Raw genomic sequence first — 8513 nt, 5'->3', positions numbered from 1 at the left:
GATGATCCAATCTCTTAATGCAAACCTTTATTGAGTCTGTCTTTTGCACCCCTATAACTGTCTGGTTTGGCTCTGCAACCAAGCAAGACAGACACAGACTTCAACAGATAATTAGAACTGCAGAAAAAACAATTACTGCCAATCTGCCTTCCACTGAGGACCTGTTTACTGCACCAGTCAAAAACGGGGCTGTAAAAAAATCGCATCCTGGACATAAATTGTTTCAACTTCAACCTTTTATGGACCAGAAACAAATTCCTTCTATGTCTGATCACAATTGGCCAAATAAAGCTTCTATTCTATTCTATTCTATTCCATTCCATTCCATTCCATTCCATTCCATTCCATTCCATTCCATTCCATTCCATTCTATTCTATTCTATTCTATTCTATTCTTCTACTCTACTCTACTCTACTCTACTCTACTCTACTCTACTCTACTCTACTCTACTCTACTCTACTCCCTTAGTTCTCATGGCTGGCATCTTGATGTCTGGAACCTAAGCTCTATCTCCCCCTTCCCTTCCCCCATAGATCATTGGCAAGCTGAGAAACGATAATCGTTGCAACAGCAAAAATGCCTTTTTGAAGATTGACAATCTGATTTTTATCATTAAAGGGACACAAATTACCAATATCTTTTCTTTTACCTTAGATCAACTATGGTGCTATCAGCCACATTCCTGAGAAAAATAATCATTTCCCCTTTTTCTACCGAGTGACCCCAAAACAAGAACCTCCGAACTCAGCCATTGTCCAAATGCTCCTGCATTTCCGATGGACGTGGATCGGCCTCCTTTCTCAGGACAATGCAAGAGGAGAAAACTTTAAGAGAAGCTTGGAAACTCTAGCTGTAAAAAATGGGGTTTGCATTGTCCTCTCAGAAACCATCCCTGCAGCAAATATGGATATAAGTTTTGGAAAATTGTTCATGAAAAGAAAAAGGCAAAAGCTTTTTTCTCTTATCAACAGTCAAATAAAAATTATAGTTTGGCAACTGGACTTTCAGGCCACAGCAATGCTATCAGGATTAATACAAACGTCTGGAAGGAAGAATGCATCCGTTGCGGGGAAAGTGTGGATTGCTACAACGTTGACAGATATAAGTATAACAATGTTTTACTATGTGGTGGATCTCCAACATAAACATGCTTTGCTTTCCTTCCTCACCCAGACAAAGGCAAGGAAACCATACCACAACTTTAATTCCTATTCTTCTGCTGTCTTTCAATTTGGAAAGGAAGCATTCCTGTGTTCCTACACAAAGGCGGTGAAGTCTAAGAAAGTTTGGGAAAGATGCCAAGAAAAAGAGAACTGGGAATTCCCACTCCATGATGTGGTTGCAAGAATGCAGTCTGAGGATGCCGCTGCTATTTCCAAATCAATCCAAGCTGTGTCTTTGGCCCTCAATGCTGCCTTATCCTCCCAACAGAGTAAAAGGAGGATGCATGTTGGAGACCATCAGTCACCACAAATTTTGCAGCCATGGCAGGTAAGACTTGTTCTTCAAAGTTCCATTGATGATCCCCTTTCAATTCCTCGGTACTAAATTGGAAATAGAGAGGGGTGAGAGACCCCAAATACCAGTTGTCCACTTTGTAGTATTTGAGAGTGTTGAGAAAGAGATGATGGGGATAAATCGGTGGCGGTTGAGAACCCCAAACTTTTAGTGATGGGGGATTTTAACCTGCCATCGATGGGAGAAGCATCAGAGGGGGTTCGGGAGTTCATGGCTTCCATGACAGCCATGGACCTGACTCAAATGATTCAGGGCCTGACACATGAGGGAGGACACACTCTGGACCTTGTTTTTGTCTCTGGCCAGTGGCTGAGTGATCTGGGAGGAGGGGACTTAACCATCACTCCCCTGTCTTGGTCAGATCACTCTCTCCTTCGTCTTGACTTCCCTGGTGCTACCTCCCGCTGCGGGGAGGCGGAACCGGAAAGTACCAGATGGTTCCGCCCCAGGTGCCTGATGGAACCTGATAGGTTCCAGACGGAGCTTGGGCCACCTCCTGTAACCTTGACCCGCCCCCGGGTAGAGGACCTGGTGGTCGCGTGGAATAATGCGACTACCGGGGCCTTGAACCGGGTGGCGCCTTTGTGGCCTCTCTGGCGGCAACGATCCACCCTGGCCCCTTGGTTTACCGAGGAGCTAAGGGTGATGAAATACCGCAAGAGACGTCTAGAGAGTCATTGGAGATCCTCTCGCTCCGAATTTGATCGAACACAGGCACGAGCCCATTTAAGGACGTACCTTGTGGCATTGAGAGTGGCCAAACGCCAATATTGTGCCACTCTCATTGCATCTGCGGAGAACCGCCCTGCTGCCCTGTTTCGGGTGTCCCGCTCCCTCTTGTTTCAGAGGCCACGGGAGGCCCCTGTACAGGGCAGGGCAGAGGAATTTGGTAAATATCTGCAGGATAAAATCGCTCAAATCCGGAGGGATTGGGTCCCTGTCAGTGGTCCAATGGAGACGTCCATGGCGAGTCTTGAGGAATCGATCTGGGAGGAGTTTGACTCGGTTGCCATCGAGGATTTGGACAGAATGCGTGGACGACTGCGACCCACCACATGTTTATTGGACCCGTGCCCCTCCTGGCTTGTACTGGCATCCTGGGAGGTTACACGAGACTGGCTCCTGGGCCTAGTGAATGCTTCGCTGAGCGAGGGGTCTCTCCCGGCCGCCTTGAAAGAGGCGGTGGTGAGACCCTTGCTCAAGAAGCCTTCCCTGGACCCTTTGGAGCTGGCCAATTATCGTCCTGTCTCCAACCTTCCCTTTTTGGCGAAGGTTGTAGAGAGTGTGGTGGCCTACCAGTTTCCACGACATCTGGAGGAAAATGATTATCTAGACCCGCGCCAGTCCGGCTTCCGCCCCGGTCACAGCATGGAGACGGCCTTGGTCGCGTTGGTGGATGATCTCAGGAGGGCCAGAGATAGAGGTTGTTCCTCTATCCTGGTCCTATTAGACCTCTCGGCGGCTTTTGATACCATCGACCATGGTATCCTGCTGCGCCGGCTGGAGGGGTTGGGGGTCCGGGGCACCGTTTTGCGGTGGTTCGGCTCCTACCTGTCTGGCCGGACGCAGCGTGTGTTGGCAGGAGAAGAGAGGTCGACCCTACGCCCCCTTACTTGTGGGGTACCACAGGGGTCGGTCCTCTCGCCACTCCTGTTCAACACATATATGAAGCCACTGGGTGAGATCATCCGTGGTTTCGGGGTGGGATACCATCTGTACGCTGATGATACTCAGCTGTACTTTTCCACCCCGAACCACCCCAACGAGGCAATCGAAGTGATGTCCCGGTGTGTGGAAGCCGTACGGATCTGGATGGATGACAACCGACTCAAGCTCAACCCCTCCAAGCCGGAGTGGCTGTGGGTACCAGCTCCCCGGTTCAGCCAATTAATTCCATCATTGGCCATTGGGGGCATTCAACTTGCCCCCGTGGAGCGGGCGCGCAATTTGGGCGTCCTCCTGGATGCCCGGCTGTCCATGGATGACCATGTGACAGCCGTGGCAAGGGGGGCGTTCCACCAGGTTCGCCTGGTGCGCCAATTGCCCCCCCTACTGGACCGGGACGCCTTACGCACAGTCACTCATGCGCTGGTGACGTCTCGCTTGGACTACTGTAACGCTCTCTACATGGGGCTTCCCTTGAAATGCACCCGGAGGCTACAGTTGGTCCAGAACGCAGCCGCGCGGGTAATTATGGGGAGTACTAGGTACTCCCATGTGACACCGTTCCTGCGCGAGCTGCACTGGCATCCTGTGGTCTATCGGGTGCGTTTCAAGGTTTTGATAGCAATCTTTAAAGCGCTCCATGGCTCAGGACCTAGTTACTTGCGGGATCGTATTCTGCCCCATACATCCCTGCGACCAATCCGCTCGCACAGAGAGGGCCTCCTCCAGGTGCCGTCCACTAGACAGTGTCGGGGGGCGGCGCCTAGGAGTAGAGCCTTCTCTGTGGTGGGCCCAGCCCTGTGGAATGACCTCCCTCCGGATATTAGGAATACCTCTGACCTCCGCTCCTTTCGTATTAAGCTTAAGACCCACCTATTCCAAGTAGCTGGCCTGGCTCAACTTTGATTTAACCATATCGCTCCTGACGGGTTTTTAATCGGGGTATTTTAATTATATTTAATTATTTAGGGGTTTTTAAACACTGTATTTTAATTGTTTTTTATTCATCAGCCGACCTCCTCCTTGTGTATGTCTCGGTATATGTCTCTGTCATATGTTTGTCTTGTCCACATATTTATTTCATATGTTTTGTTGTACGCCGCCCCGAGTCCTTCGGGAGAGTGTGCGGCTAAGAAATAAATATTTATTATTATTATTATTATCTTCCAAATTTAAACTACCTGTGTTGATTTGGGATAGTAATAGCAATAGCATTTAGACTTATATACCGCTCCACAGTGCTTTATAGCCCTGTCTAAGAAGTTTACAGGTCAGCATATTGTCCCCAACAATCTGGGTCCTCATTTTATCCACCACGGAAGGATGGAAGGATGAGTCAACCTCGAGCCTGGTGAGAATTGAATTGCCAAACTGCTGGCAGTCAGCAGAAGTAGCCTGCAGTACTGCGTTCTAACCACTGCATCACCACGGCTCTTCAGGGGATGCTATAATAAAAGTGATACCTCCAACTGTCAAAGCAGTTTCCCCATTTGCAAATTAAATAAGCATCAGAATGCTTCATCCATCCACAGCTCTCATCCCATGATAGCACATGCTGGTCCTGCCTAGTTGTTAAGCCAAAGAGTTAATCCTAAATTTGTATTTTAGATTAAAAGTGATTTTTTTTCCTGCTAAAAAGATGCCACCAGAGCAAAAAAAAAAAAGTGTAAATCAATGTCTGCTCCCAACATCTTCTGGAGGCAATAAAAAGCTCATCCACACATATCCTTTACTACTACTGATGCTTCAATAGTTAGTCTTTGAAAGAGATAACGTTGTTATGAAACATTTGTCTTCAATGAGCCATGGTGGTTAGAATGCAGTACTGCAGGCTATTTCTGCTGCCTGCCAGCTGCCTGAAATTTGGCAATTCAAATCTCATAAGGCTCAAGGTTGACTCAGTCTTTCATCCTTCAGAGGTGGGTAAAATGAGGACCTGGATTGTTGAGGGCAATATCAGGGGTGGGTTTCAATTTTTTTAACTACCGGTTCGGTGGGTGTGTCTAGTTGGGGGAATGTGACTGAGTGGGTGTGGCCAACTTGACATTACTCATGCCCACTCAGACACATGCCCCCAACTAGCCACGCCCACTGAACTGGCAAAAATTTCTGTTTTGCCAGCTGGGAGACTTGCTTTCCGTGCTGCTGTAGCTGCTTCTATCCCAGTGCCGAATGGTCCATGCCCTCCCCCTACAGACTAATGTTGCAAGAGGGCAGGAAAGAAGCTGGTCTTGGGAGAGACCTTCCCTCCGTCTTCAGAGAGCCCGTGTGGAGAGAGAGGAGGTGGGCTGGTTTGCACATGGGTGGGTGGCTTGTGGCCAGTGCCTCCTTCACTTCTTGGGGCAGGCGCAGCAAGACGCATGTCGTAGCAACACCCGCGCCACCTGCCTGGGTGAAGACAGCACACGGGCAGGTGAGTTTTTCTCCTCCCTCTCTCTCTCTTCGTCCACCTGCTTCCTGCTGCTTTTCCTCCTGCCCTGCATTGCCTGGTCACCACGGCCAAAGAAACAATGGTGTGGGATTAAACAGAGACAAGAACTCTTGAAATTTCAGCATTATGTAATTTGGTTTTTTATTGTTTCTGTTAAGATTGTGATGCTACAATTTGAATTCATGTTAAATCATAACAATCCTCAACGATATTAATAAAATTTCTGAAACCAGGCCAGATAAACTGTTACCAGAAATGTTTTGATGTGGTTTTATATGAAATCAAAGAATATGGCTAATGATGGTTTGTGTTTTTGTTATTAGATAGGTTGGTGTGTGGGTGTTATATATTATTTTCTGGGTGATGTTCTGATTTTGTTTTAAAATATTTAATTTCAAATACTGCATATGTTTGATTGATCTCTTTCCCTCTACAAACCTTGGTGGGGTGTGTGTGTGGAGTTCTGGCCCTGTTTCAGCAAGTGGATTGATTGGATGTGTGGCTGTATCATGGAAAAGCCAACTTTTTAGGGCGCACCGGAAGGACAGGAGGTCGGGGATTATGCGAAGCTCCGGGGGCAGCTCATTCCAGAGGGAAGGCGCTCCCACAGAGAAGGCTCTCCCCCTGGGGGTCACCAGCCGACACTGTCTGGCCGACAGCACCCTGAGGAGGCCAACTCTGTGAGATCGTACTGGACGGTGGGAGGCTACTGGTGGCAGTAGGTGGTCTCGCAGGTACCCTGGGCCTAAGCCATGGAGTGCTTTAAAGGTCATAATTAATACCTTGAATCGCACCCGGAAAACAACCGGCAACCAGTGCAGGCCGCCTAAAAGGGGTGTGACATGGGAGCACCTAGGTACCCCCATGACAACCCGCGCGGCTGCATTCTGGACCAACTGAAGCCTCCGGGTGCTCTTCAAGGGCAGCCCCATGTAGAGAGCATTGCAGTAGTCCAGGCGAGAAAGGACGAGGGCATGAGTGACTGTGCACAGAGCATCCCGATCCAGGAAGGGGAGCAACTGGCGTACCAGGTGAACCTGGTGAAAGGCCCCCCTGGTCACGGCCATCAGGTGTTCTTCTAAACTAAGCCACGTATCCAGGAGGACTCCTGGATTGCGAGCCTGCTCTGAGGGAGCTAAAATTTCTCCCCCTATCGTCAAAGATATTTATTATTCATTTATTTATTATTCATGCTTCTAGACCGCCCCCTCTCCCAAAAAGGGACTCGGGGCGGTGTACAGTCCATGCAAAATATATCAAAATACAATAAAAATTGAATATGTACAGTTGGAATGGAGGAGGTTAAAAATGGAATTAAAAAAACTGTACAAAGCAATATATATAAATATAGGATTTTGAACCCCTAAAACACACACAATAAGTTAAAAACAATACCCCTAAAATAACCAGTTAATACATTTGCCAGGAGGGACAGTTGTAATTATGCCAGGCCTGCTAATCGGAACAGGTGAGTCTTCAATTTTTGCCGGAAGATAGAACAAGATGTACAAATCTGGATGACGGGAACCACAGCCACTCAGTCTTGGAGGGATTGAGCTTGAGTCTGTTCCTCCCCATCCAGAACCGCACAACCTCCAGGTATCGGGACATCACGTCGAGGGCATCGTTTGGGTGGTTTGGGGTACAGATGAAAAGTTGGGTATCATCAGCATATTGATGATACCATACCCCAAAACCACGAATGATCTCGCCCAGCGGTTTCATGTATATGTTGAACAGGAGGGGTGAGAGAACCGACCCCTGGGGCACCCCACAAATGATGCGCCTGGGGGTCGATCCCTGCCCTCCAGTCAACACAAACTGCAACCGATCCGACAGGTAGGAGGAAAACCACCGTAAAACGGTGCCCCCCACTCCCAACCCCCCGAGTCGTCGCAGTAAGATACCATGGTCGATGGTATCGAAAGCTGCCGAGAGGTCTAATAGGACCAGGACAGAGGAACAGCCCCTGTCCCGGGCCCGCCAGAGATCATCGACCAACGCGACCAATGCCGTCTCCGTGCTGTACCCGGGCCTGAAACCTGACTGAAACGGATCCAGGTAGCCAGCTTCATCCAGGTACTGGGGAAGCTGACGTGCTACCACACTCTCGACAACCTTCGCTACAAAGTGAAGGTTGGAGACCGGAAGATAGTTGGCTAAAGAAGCTGGGTCCAGGGAAGGCTTCTTGAGGAGGGGCCTCACCACCGCCTCCTTCAAGGCGGTGGTAAAGAACCCCTCTCTCAATGAAGCGTTGGTAATCGCCTGGAGCCAGCCTCGTGTCACCTCCTGGGAAGCCAAAACTAACCAAGAGGGACACGGGTCCAGCACACAAGTGGCAGCACTGAGTCTCCCCATAATCCTGTCCATGCCTTCAGGGGTCACAGGGTCAAACCCATCCAAGATAGTCTCCTCAAGATTCATTCCCGTCGGCTCGCCCGAATCTACCCAGTCAGAGTCCAAGCCTGTCCGGATCTGAGCAATTTTATCCTGCAGATACTGAACAAATTCTTCAGCCCTACCCTGCAAGGGGTCTTCCCCAGTTCCTTGGTTAAGTAAGGAGCGGGTCACCCTAAACAGGGCGGCTGGGCAGTTATCTGTGGACACGATAAGAGCGGAAAAACATTGCCGTTTTGCCGCTTCTATCGCCACTAAGTAGGATTTAATATAAATTCTTACTAGTGTTCAATCAGATTCGGACTGGCTGGCCCTCCAGCCACTCTCTAGGTGTCTTTTCCGGCGTTTCATCTCCCGGAGCTCCCCGGTAAACCAGGGAGCCATCCGGGATCGACACCGGGTCAGAGGCTGCAAAGGCACAACACGATCCAAAGCCCTAGTGGCAGCCCTATCCCAGGCTCCCACTAGGGCTTCGGTCGAGTTGTGAGCAAGGGATTCAGG

Source organism: Natrix helvetica (assembly GCF_964273705.1).
Source record: "Natrix helvetica genome assembly, chromosome: 1".
NCBI lineage: Eukaryota > Metazoa > Chordata > Lepidosauria > Squamata > Natricidae > Natrix > Natrix helvetica.
This window is presented reverse-complemented; position numbering follows the sequence as displayed.